Source organism: Phoenix dactylifera, chromosome 8 (assembly GCF_051530095.1).
Source record: "Phoenix dactylifera cultivar Ajwa chromosome 8, Ajwa_hap1_PhDact_Kaust_v1.1, whole genome shotgun sequence".
Taxonomy (NCBI): Eukaryota; Viridiplantae; Streptophyta; class Magnoliopsida; order Arecales; family Arecaceae; genus Phoenix; species Phoenix dactylifera.
In genome coordinates this window covers 5,801,918-5,814,360 of record NC_143197.1, presented here as the reverse complement: position 1 = coordinate 5,814,360, position 12,443 = coordinate 5,801,918, and the positions used below count along the sequence as shown (strand labels likewise).

Genomic DNA, 12,443 nt, shown 5'->3' with positions numbered 1-12,443 from the left:
ACCGGTAAGGCTTTGTGCAGGTCCATCATCACCGCCGCGCATGAGGTGGCCCCTGCCTTCATTCTTCAAACAACCGGCAGCTTCTTCGACTCCTCCGGCGTTGTCACCCTCGGGCCAAATTTGAACCACAATAATGACGATTTATCATTCCGACATAACCACCATCGTTCACAATTACACTGCTTGTCAAACAAAAAATTTCAAAATTTAAATATGAAATTTTGAAAATATTTATTATAAGCAAGCGACGGCAACCGTAATAACATTTGGAAATTATTTGTCCTAAGCAAATGACGGGGCTAATAGCGTCCATCATTGTGGAAAATTTTGTAATAACCATAGCAAGCAAGGTGAGAATCTATATCCTTTTTGGACCAATAGTTTTTGACATTATCCTCTTTTTCTAAACTGTTTATATTTAAATAGAAGGGTAGAGTTGGGTATTATACGGATCAACATAAACATTGTAGAATAACCTTGGCTTTGAATGAAATAATTTTGTCAAATTGTTGCTCTTGATTCTGTTGACTGTACGTCTGTACCTATATTAGAATAGGATGAGTAGCCATTGTATCAAAAAAAAAAAAGAAAAGAAATAATTTCAATTATCTATGATATGGGCATGCATAAAGAACGTGGCATCATATTTACAGCATGGACATCTAATGGGCAAATATGATCCTATCAGCCAATTTACCATTGTGGCGATCTTGCGAACTTTGGACATGGATATGCAGCACATGCCATGCTATTAGTACATCCAAGCAAGGATTCTTATTGGTCTGCTCAATTGATTGGTCTTCAAAAAGCTTGCAGCAAACATAACGTGGATGGACGGTTTAATCACAACAACTAGCGAACTATTAGGCATGAAGCTTACTCAGGAGAAGGAACATTGCTCTAATTGCAATGACAACTCTCGAATTTTGGCACCACCCCGTAATTTGACTTCATTTTTTTTTTCAATATTAAGTAGGGCCCATCGTATGTTTTTATTCATTGTTTGTGGGATAATTTAGCATTTCATGTTTCGTAGCATCAAGTCTCCCATATATCATAGTCCCACATTAACTAGTGCCACGTAGATTTTTTTGCATTGGCTAGTCCTCTTTCTAACAGGTCAAGCTTTCAAGCTACAAGTCTGTGACGGGTGGTATCAATTTTTTCTTATTAGTTGTGTGAGCTCCTCAATAAGAAATATTTAGGTCGAGGAGGACTTGGGCCATCAGTGGGCCTCCCTTATAAGAAAATTATGTACATTAATCAAAATAAGAATTTTAAGGTTACAGTTTTTTTTTTCTTTCTTTTCGGCCATATGAGATGGTTGTGATTTCACGAAAATGCAAATAGTTAAGCTGGCGCTCGTTTTTTTTTTTTTTTTTGTGAACTTCCAATCTGTACGTCAAAAAAAAAGGGAAAAAACTTGAGATAAGATCCGAGTTTAATTGGGGTAGGAAATAGCAAACGCATGCCTCGTCTAACTCAAATCAAGCAAGCTAAATAAAGAAGAAACACAATAAAGCCAAGGTGAAAATCTACTTCCCTACGAGATTACTGTGAGTTTTCAATGTACCCAAAAAAAAAAAAATCTACTTCCTTACGTTTTATAGAGAAAAGTGATTTCTTGAATCATTCGCCCAATGAAACTTGCATATAAACCCCTTCTAGAACCTTCGTTGCGGTCCAGAAAAACAATCCCCGGCAAGTATCAGCAGGTTTGATACCGGCAAATGATCCATCTCAATGAAATGTCCACTGCTAATTAGTCTCAGCTCATCCTCTAATTATTTTGTTGGACGTGTGTCTAAAAAACTCCCGCACGTGTACAAGATCTATTAACTGAGTCTTTTAACGTGAAACTGACTCATCTCCTACCAACGGCCTTGCAGCATGGTGCTTAAGGAGAAGATGGCACCGAAGTAAGATGCCATTCTGTAGACAAACTGGTACGTGGGGAGAGTGCACCGAACCTCTGGGACCGAAACCCTTTTGCAACCCTCAGAAAGGTGGCATGCAATGGAATCCATGTGGCCATGCTCATACTTGCCAATTACCATGGAGCTGCCTGTGCCAAGTCGACACTAGCAGGGGCTATGGCGCAGTCATCGCCGAGTCACATAGAAGACCATTTTTTTGTGGATGAAAAATATGATATAGAGGGCACTAAATCCAGCAATTTATGATTTGATCTACTTTAAGCATCCTTGATTTGGCATAACGGTATCGGAACTATAAATAGGATCGGGTTCAAGTTTAGGTATCCAAACTATTCGATCTGTGTTGCCCTATTTATTTAATAAATGGATCGGGTTTGGGTCGGCGAATTATCCGACTCTGTTCGGTTATAATATCATCAGTTGTCATCATTTTATGTAGAACCTCAATTATCAACTAGGTAAGCTAAATTGAGTTGACAACCCAACCAGTATTTTAGCAGCAAAACAGCAAATGCAAATGGACACGTAGAAAAAAACAAGGCAATCTTTCATTCTTTCCTATCCGCGTGGCATATGCCCTATCAACTCCGTCCTGCTTTTGTTTCCAAGCTGCCTTGAGTTCCACCATCGTCCAAAACTATTGGATGATAAGCACTTCATTGTCAAGACGTGGCCGTTCGGATAAGAGCATCGCTTATCTTGACAAGGGACCAAAGACCTAAAAGTTGCTATATTGCGAGACTAACCTAAAATTATCCCTTAAACCACCAACCATTTCTCTATCAAACGAACATATAATTTTTACGTAATAAAATAAAAAGGCCTTTTGTTGGTTGTTTTTATGAATTGAATCACAAGCTACTTTGGTCCAGGCTTCAACCAAACACAGGCGTTTTCCAGTTACGTGCCAACTAAAATGGTTGAGAAGTAGTCGTCCCTAGCTTGTCGCGGCACATGCAACGACTTCATCCGAACCCTTATTAAACACCTCCCGGATGGATCATGAGTGGCGGTGGTTGGATCGAGCATCATTCAATAATGACTTGTGATCTACAGACAGCCCTGTGGCGATGATTTTACGGACGATTTTATGTCCCAGATAGCAATCGAAGGAACCTTCCTTATTTCTTCCAATAGAATCATTCCATGTGACCACAGCCGGAGCCAGAGAAGAGTACTCCTCTCCATCCTTCCATCCAACACAGCCGAGCAAGCCATGAACCCCACCTCCCATCCTTCTTTGCATCCCCTCCGGCAGCCTCTCGCACATATGGGCAAGCTCACAATTTGTCAAACACTAAGTACATCACTCCTCCTCTTCCTCCTCTTCCTCCTCCTCATCAAAGGTAAGCCGCGTCCGCCTCTCTCAGCTCCGTTTCCTGCCCGCCAATTCGCTGATTGTTGTAGCTCCGCCACATGCATGCAGAAATTCCTGCGGCGACCGCCGGTTTTGTTCCCGTCGACCTGGCCAAGTTTCAGCCCTTCAACCGCGCCGGCGTGGCTGGCGGAAGTCCCCGCCGTGCTCTAGCGCCGTTCCAGCTCTGCCTCCAGTGCCGGTGCTGCGCGGCCAACGACCCGAGCAACTGCTCCTTGATGCCATGCTGCTTCGCCATCGACTGCGACCTCCCCAACAAACCTTATGGTGTCTGCGCCTTCGTGCCCAAGTCCTGCAACTGCACCTCCTGTGCCTGACCCTCGGCTAGGTGCCGTCTCCGCCCGGGGAAAGCTGGCGGCCGGCGTCGTTTGGATTGACTTCTAAGGTGGAGGTCGATCGACAGAGGCCCGTTTGGAATATAATATCCGAGTTTGAAGTGTCTTGGTGTAACAGCGGTATTAGTATAGTTTTGAGCGTGGGGTTGAAATTTTACACTGGATTTCTTTGGCGAGCAAGTGATTGGAAATGGAGATCTGACATGTATATAAGAATGACGGAAATTTTTCTTCGGAGAAGCGTGTGCGTGTTTTGGGGGCAGGGGATGGGACTCGTTTGCTGTTTCGTGCGTATGGCGCTTGTTAGGTTGATTCCATACCGTATATACTGAACTTGATGCTGTACTTGAATTTTCCTCGCCTCTAATGACAATTTTTTCTAGCTTTGATGAACAATTATCTATGAAATTTAGCAAACTCGCATGTTTATGAAGTTATACCTGGTATGTATGAAATCTAGTAGTTTTTAACTGGATAATGCTATAAAATTCCTCCAAACCATGTGGTAAAAATAGATGCCCGAAACTCATGAGCTATTGCCAAATATAAGTGGCACTGGGTCGTATCTTCGAAGGAAGGAAGGCACCATTGGATCACCCACCGCACAAATCTTAGAGTAAATTCATCTATCAGCACAGCTCTCAAAGCAAGCGGCTGATGATCCAATGATGCAAGCCAGGTTTAGTGAATCTGAGATTTTCTTTTTTTTTTATTTTTTTTTGGTACATCGGCAGCTCATACTAGTCGTGCATGAGCATTACCATTTGAGTCAAACGCCAAAATCTGAGAATTTTTTTACCATGCACTGAACAAACTCAAAGAGAACCACAAAAGCATACTTTTATTTCTTTTTGCTTTCATCTCTTCATCGGGCCAAACGTCAAAGGAGACAAAATTTTGTAGACATGGCGGGGGAAGGCTAGGTCAGCACAAGCTCTTATCATGCTCCAGCTTGTATGCAAGTTGATACATCCGAAGAAATCAAAATGGAGAAAGATACTGTTGTAAAATAAATATCAATTTATACGAAAAAAATAGTACAAATCTATAAATAATTGAACAAACAATCTACGGTTTGATAATAATTCTATTTCAGTAAGCTCGGTACTTGGATTCCAAGCTCTTCTAAAAGAGTCTTACAAAATCCAATAAAATTATTTTATTTTAATGGTTTCATGGTACCACGTGGAGCTCATCCCATTATGATCATTGTACAGTACATTGAATATATCAGAATTTCTCTGATTTATATATGAAATAAAAAATGGAAACTCTCACCAAAAGCACTTCTTATCTTTCAATGTTATTCAGGCCCTTTGCTTAGCAGAAAATTGAATTCATGCTTCCGACATGGATATTATACATAATAGATTTAGAGACGCATTGTAGTCATCATATATTTAAAGCTCATGTCATTCTCAAGAAAAAAAAATTCACTAAAATATTTTTAAAAAAAGCTAATTTCTAAGAATATGATGTCTGAAAAAATAATTTTATATATTTAGTTGACCATAAAATAATTGACAATAAAAAATAGCACATTCCAAAATGACTTATAATTGGTTGGACATTTACTTTTTTTAAAAAAATATGTGAAATATCTATTATATTCTTAATAAAAAGAAAAAAATCATATCTAGAAATTTTGTTGATTTAAGTATGGTTTTAGAAAATAAGAAAAAAAATCTAATTCTCAATTTTTATTTGTTTATTTTTGTTTTTTTTTTTCTTTCTTCTAGAACCAAACGAATCCTTGGATGGCACTAAAAACTTTACAACTTGCGGAAATATACTCTCGCTACAGGACCTAAACGGCTAAACCTCGCTCGCCTCGCTCTCCTCACCCGCGCTCCCGTCCCTCGTCGCCAGGGGCGGCCCAATACATTTGGGGGCCTAAGGCGAATCCAATGAATAAGGCCTTTTTTTTAATAATAAATTTTTTTAATAAATATAAAATATTAAAAAAATGATATGAAAATGGATAGCTATCAAGTACACTATTTCAACAAAGGTACATGAATCTAACAAAGATAGGCCAGAAATCTTTTTAATTTAATATTATTTTTGAATGGAAATGCAGAAAAGTAATTATCCTAAAAGAAGGGCCATAAAACTGATTAAATAACTGAGATAATGCTTGGCAATTTTGTTTATCATGTCAAGCAAGAGCAGAATAGGAAAAGGTCATCCCATGGCACTTCATGGTCAAGGTAAAGAAAAGAATTTCTCCAGGAGCTTCTCTACAAGAGAAAGTAGGGGCATTATGGGAAATTGACTCCATCTAATTAATAAAAGTCCCATCCCTCCATCTCCCCTTCAAGTGAGTACCCAAGCAGCAACCGCAACATCACAGCACAGCAGCCATTCAACCCCCTCCCTCCTTCTCTCTCTACCACCCAAGTGGGGAGAAGAAACCGAGAGGAGAAAATTAAAAGAATCTCCACCCTCCAAGAAGTCCATTTCCAATCCCCCTTTCTTCCTGATGGCCCAGCTGGATCAGGAGTAATGTGAGGGAAGGAAAACCAAGACCAAAACCAAACAAGAGAAGGGATGAAAGGTAAGAGTGGCTTCAGCCTTCAGGCGTGTATCAAGCCAACCAAATCCCTCCTCTCTCTCTCTCTCTCTCCATCCAAAACAAAACTACCGTCCCCAACTTCCTAAATTTCCCCTCTGCAGGCCAAGAAACTCTCCACCTCCCTTCCATCAAGGGGGAAGACTCGTAGCCAGCTCATCCCGTTTTATATGGGGCCTTTGCTTCCTTTTGGTCACGGTCCCTCCCTCCCTCCCTCTCTCTCTCTCTCTCTCTCTCTCTTCACCTTCCGGGGGCCTTCCGTTGGCCCGGGGCCTTAGGCGACCGCCTCAGTCGCCTAAGGCTCGGGCCGGCCCTGCTCGTCGCGTTCTCCGGGGATACGACACAACGGTGCTGTCTGGGTGGTGATCAAGATTCAAGATTCATTTCGATGCTTTGTGCCAGGTATTTCTCCTCTCCCTTCCCCCACCCCAGATCAATATCAAATTCCTTAAAAAAAGATCGACGCATTAATAGTTTTAGTCTACGTTCTTGGCTTCTTGCCCCTTATCATGTACATTTTTTTTTCCTTGGCTTGGAGCTATGTTTGTTCATTCGAAAGTCCACCATGTTCAAGAAATTAAACCTTTGATCCAAACTTGGGATCCCTAGCACGGTACCATCTGGAGCTTTGAGGGGAGGAAAAGGTCGAGATGCCTGGACAAAGGCATCACACGTGTTTGATATCACGCTTCCAAAACAAACTAAACATTTAAACTACATTCGAGCCTTAAAACTGGTCTAATTGTGCACTGGATATTAGAGATAGATACATGGCTTGAAGTTAGCTTTGATAAACGCGTAATAAAGGTTGATGAGTAGGCGTTTGAAGCATTTTGCTTTTGCGACTGGTCTTTTGCCCCTCTCTACTACTTTCTTCCTTTCCTTCGGTTGTACTATAAAGAGATGTTCTTCATGCTCGAGCTCTTACTGCGAGGAGCAAGTGCGCAACTATTTTTACCTCCACTATCTCTGCCTTCTTCACCTTCCTCCAGCCATGCGCAAGGCTGCATTTGCCAAGGTAGGTCTTATTCGTCTTCTCAGCCGGTGGGAGGAAGCTATAGCTAAAATATCTTCCAACATGCTCATAGAGCACCCAGCTGCTCAAGACCCTGCTCCGGTGATTCCGGAGCAGAAAATAAGCAAGGATCAGCTCAGACGATTTGCGGAGGCGCGGATGAATGGTGCAAGCAGAGAACAGAATGGCATCTGGAAACTGCAGGGGATTTGGTGAGGTATGAAGAGGACACCGCGTCAGCCATTCTGTACATGACTCTTCGAGCTGGTGGCATTCAGTCAGCTGCAGCTAACCATGCTGCCTCTTATATCGGGACAGCGAGTGGACTGCTATTGTTGCTCAAATTTCTACCTTCCCATGCAAGTTGTCATGGGAGAATACCTTATATTCCAGCTGATATAGCAGCCAGACATGAATTGCTGATAACAAGGAACGGCTGGCCTGGAATCAGGACAGAGTCAGGTGAGGGGTCATCAGATGCTGTTTTTGAGGTGGCATCGATAGCTAATGTTCACCTGCAGTCCCTCCAGCAGTCCCTGCTGGAGTCCTGTTGGATTCTCTTAAACATAGGCAGTTTAATGTATTTGATTCAGGGATAGTGCATGCTGTCCTGGGGATCTCTTCTCAGTGGTATGAATTGAAGCTGAAGGGGCATGCCTGCACGCATGCATGCTAAACTTGGCATTCTTTGGTAGAATGTCTGTTAAAAGGTTTTTTAAGCTGTCATACACTCGATTTGTTTTCTTATAATTCGAAAATAGAGTTGAACTGACATGAGAAATTGTTTTAGAATAAGCTGTTGGCCTCTTCAACTAAGATGGGAGGTAGCATGATTCTGGTTGGTTATAAAAATAATAATATATATATTAGGTGAAAAGGGTCTGGCAATTCGTTGTCTCTTGTGTACTGGTACATTTAAGCCAGACAGTCTTTGTAAATTTGTTTTGGTGCATTTACTCTGCATGAAAATTGGCTAACACGGCAGATATATATGTTGTGAGCCTGTTATCTGAATGATCACCTCTATTTGGGAAATCATCTTGTCTTGATATCTTGCAAGTGCATAAGCATTAATTTGTTGTGGTAACAAATTTAGGTCTGCAGGAAAAAATCATGTTATCAGGAGGTCATTTTTCAGCAAAAGAAATTCACTTCAGTTTATGGTTTGGGGGTTTCTTTATGGAGATTTCTATTAAGAACTCCTAAGAAGAAAATTATTAGGATTACCGGATAGAAATACTTTCTAATCTATGACTTAAATACTGCCACAGATATTGGTGTAATGTGATGAGAATGTCATGATACTGATCAATAATTATATTGAGATAGTGCCATAGTATTACATTGCTATGATGTAAATCACCTATTTTTTCTTAGGTTTCATAAGCATTTGCAGAATGGATTCTCAAGAAAGCTGTTAGAGATTTATCATACTTTTCTCTGAAGAAAATGATTATCTTCTGCTTGTTTCCAGATGTTTCATCATATCAAGACCTGATTTCGATGTTTTTCTTGTAAACAGCCAAACAAAACCAACCCTACATCTGCCATCTTAACTCCAATCTCCCTGCTAATCTCAGCAGCTGATCACCTGTAATGCAACTTCAAAGGCTCAAAATCTTTGCAAAAGAGCTGGAGCCAACTTCTAGTGAGCATTGTAAGTTTATACTAAGCTCATTAGAGTTTCAAACTTAATTATAGCTGATGATGGAATCTTGAAGTCCTACATGCGATTGTAATTAACAGTATATCAGGATTCATGGTGAGGCAGAATTTTACACTACAATTTTTTTGCCCTCTTTCTCTCTCTAATTACAAGTGTTTTTAAGTTTGAACCCTTTCAGAGGGAAGTCTGACATAATGGCTAAACATCTTGTATTTTTTTTTATGGCAAATGTGGACCTACTGCAACATATGTATGAGATATCACCAGACAGTATACATAGGTGGCTAATTTAACAACATTTTTACATGCACTGTTGCTGGTGGTACGAGTGCGCTCCAATTTAAAGTCCTGCCCATAAGGAGATGCCACTCCCTCAGTGGCTGTCTTTGCCCGTAGATTTTTACTGGTCTTTGCCCAATTTTATTTGCATTTATTTAAATTTATGTGAAGGTAATGTTTATATGAATATTTGCCTGTAGATTTTAAAATAGTTTTATGTATTTAGCAATTATCTTTGCATTAACACATTGTAAAAATGTGATCTTGGATACTGCCAGGGAAAAGAAGAAGGGAATTGTGGTTGTAAAACACAAAGTGCAAGGGTTAAATTAATTTTGCTTTATGTGAATTCTGTTATTTACAATATTATTTTGGTGCAAGTTTGGACCCTTTACCACTGTATTGCCAACACTCTTCAGGCATTTTAGCTAACTTTTAGACCTAATCCCGAACACATGTTATACTAGAATTAAGTTACAGGAATAGATTTTGTTCTTAATATATAGTGATGTTTGATATCCAATCAATATAAGGTCCGAGCGATAGCAAACAAAGATTAAAGAGAGAAAGGGACAAAGGAAGTAGGAGGAAAGAGGAGATATTTAGCATGCATTTCAAAAAAGCTTGCAGAACAATGAAGAAGTCATATTATAAGTGAAGGACAAGTATAAAATGCTTCTAATAGTAGTTAGAAGGACGCAAATCCTCTTCTACAGAGCTGCCTATATTTGAAAATTCTGAATTCCTCTTCACATTTCCCTTAACATTTCTCACAACAGTAATGTTCATAGGTACTTCCACTATTTGAAAGCCTGAAAACCTGATTTATATGATAAAGCCTAAGTCAAAACCTTCATATAACATTTTCCAATTGAAGTCTTAATATTATTCAGCAATCCTTATAGAATTTCAAAGGTAAATGAGTGGGTGGTTTTTGGTGTTGGGGTTGCGTATCTTCCTTCAGTAGTCCTACTGAAGTTACACTTCATGTAATTTACTTGGTTTGCAACTAAATTACTAGACCTTATTATTTAGTGCTTTTATCATTCCAAGTAACTCTGAGCATCTGCAATGCATGAAATAGGTAACATGGACCGATTTGATCACACCCTTACTGATTATTGGGAGACGCCAAAGCTTCCAACTTCAGCTAGAAGTCATCGTCAAAAGCTGATTTATGACCTTGTGAAAGGAAATATTGATGGCCATGATTGCTCTATCTGATTAACATTGAGAAGTCAATTTGTTGGGAGGTGAGACCCTGCTATTCAAAGAGTACGTATGTACTGCCCCCCCTTTCATGTGGTTTCCTTGGTTTCCCTCTTTGAAGTTGCAGGTTATGGTTTAATAGGAGTGCATGTCCTTTGCCCCTCCTTTGCATGGTTTTACTTCTTACATGACCATAGACGAGATACCATTGAATGACTGACAGTTAAAAGGAAACAGACATGCATCATATGGATAATTTTGAACTAAAATATATTAGTTTGTTATATATAGGTTTCCTGTGCTTATTCCAATGTTTTACTCTTCATGATAAAACCTATACTTAGCATCTTTTTCTGCATTTCTATTCTTGTTTAAAGAGCCATGATGGCATAATCTCCTACCTATTTCAATCACACTAAACTGGCTTAGGAATTGGTTGTATTTTTCTACAATGTCATAGTTGTGGTAGAGTTCCCTTTTGTCCAAAGTTGGATAGCACACTAATCCTGAGTGGATATTGATCATTTCCCACACCTTTCTAAGCCATGTCTATGATCAAATGGTGAGGCCATTTTATACCCCCCATCCACAAAAAAAAAAAGTTTTAGAAGAAAGGATTCGATGATTTACTAGTTCAAAGCTCCAAATTTGCCAGGTATCGTCATACTCGAACCACTTGTCTTTCAAGAGACGAGAAAGCTGTGGATGGTGGGCAGCGCACTTGCAAAAGGGCACAGCATGCGCTACACTATACTTAAATCCAGCATCCACTCATGGGTAACATGCATGCGACCTGGAATTTCTTCTCATATGGGACGTCGGTATCAAGGAAAGCTTGTTGGTCTGCCATTGCTGGCTTGGCTGATGGCTTTATTGGGTAGGCACCTGATGGTCCCCCTGCTTAAAGGTCTTGTAAAACGCTTTTGTTGGTTGGTGTTGTTTAGAGAGAGGTGGAACGGTCCATTACTGCCTAGTGAATCGGAAAGGTCACCTACCTGGTATGTATGATACAAGTTTCAGTCAAGAAGCAGTTCCTACTCCAGGAGGGCACTTTCCATTGACTTCAAAATGTTTTGTCATAGGATTATGCTTTTAAATTGAGTTGGGTAGGTGAATGTCAAGCTACTTAGCAGTCTTAATGGGATGTCTGATGTATCATGCTTTGCGATAACATTATCTTGTAACAAGAATAAATGAGAAAGGATGTTGGCTGTGATTAAGATGATTACTGCTAAAGTGTACATAAAGCATTTTCAGCTGGAATAAAATCCTTCCTCTTGCCATTTGTACCACATTTCAACTTTCATTATCTTCATTTGTTTCATATATCTGTCATCCATATGTTGATTAGGACAACATAACTAATATTTTGGTCGACTGACATAATTAATTGCAATGTGGCGATTGTTAAGTATTACTAGAGCTAATCTTTCAGTCAGATCAAAGAACTATTGCTTGTTTAACAGTGTGTTTTCAGCCTTGATCCACCCTGAATTCTGCTGTTAAGTGGTCAGTTCTGGTAAAGCTAGGGATGCTTGCAAAAATCACAAGCTTGAACTTCATAGCCAATAAAATAGATCATACAACCTGGTAACCCGGTGGCTGGCCTCTAGGTCTTGAAGCTCCCTCTTAATCGTTGTTTCCAACGAAAATTATTTCACTTATCCATAGAGTACTGATATCATGTTGAGAGCTTGTCTAAGAATTAATGTTCTCGGTATTTGATGAGTCAGACCTTACAAAGATACGATCATACACTTTAATTAGAGTAAAATGTTTGAAATGATGTATTGGCCTTGATCCTGTGCACACGTCTCTCTCTCTCTCTCTCTCTCTCTCTGGGTCTTAGATCCTAACCATTTCATTTTAATGTAGAAATATTTAACCAAGCATGGATAATTAGAGTCTACAACAGTGTAAGCTCTAAACGATGACTAGGACAGAATCTAGAACAGAATCCACCAAGCCCATATGATCTTGTGGTGACAAGTCTGTGTTCTCCTTAATGTTGCATCTTGAATTCCAACTGATACTGAAATATCTAAATGTAGAAAG

General features: G+C 39.8%; 1 long non-coding RNA gene and 1 pseudogene across 1 annotated transcript; both read left to right on the top strand.

Moving 5' to 3' along the window:
• Positions 1–5,969: 5,969 nt before the first annotated feature.
• On the top strand, positions 5,970–11,680 carry LOC148702629 (uncharacterized). The gene is made up of 4 exons (XR_015967843.1): positions 5,970–6,621; positions 8,757–8,891; positions 10,264–10,454; positions 11,044–11,680. It is a non-coding gene; the product is annotated as an uncharacterized LOC148702629 (long non-coding RNA).
• Positions 6,969–8,043, top strand: LOC113462409 (uncharacterized; annotated as a pseudogene).
• Positions 11,681–12,443: the final 763 nt, after the last annotated feature.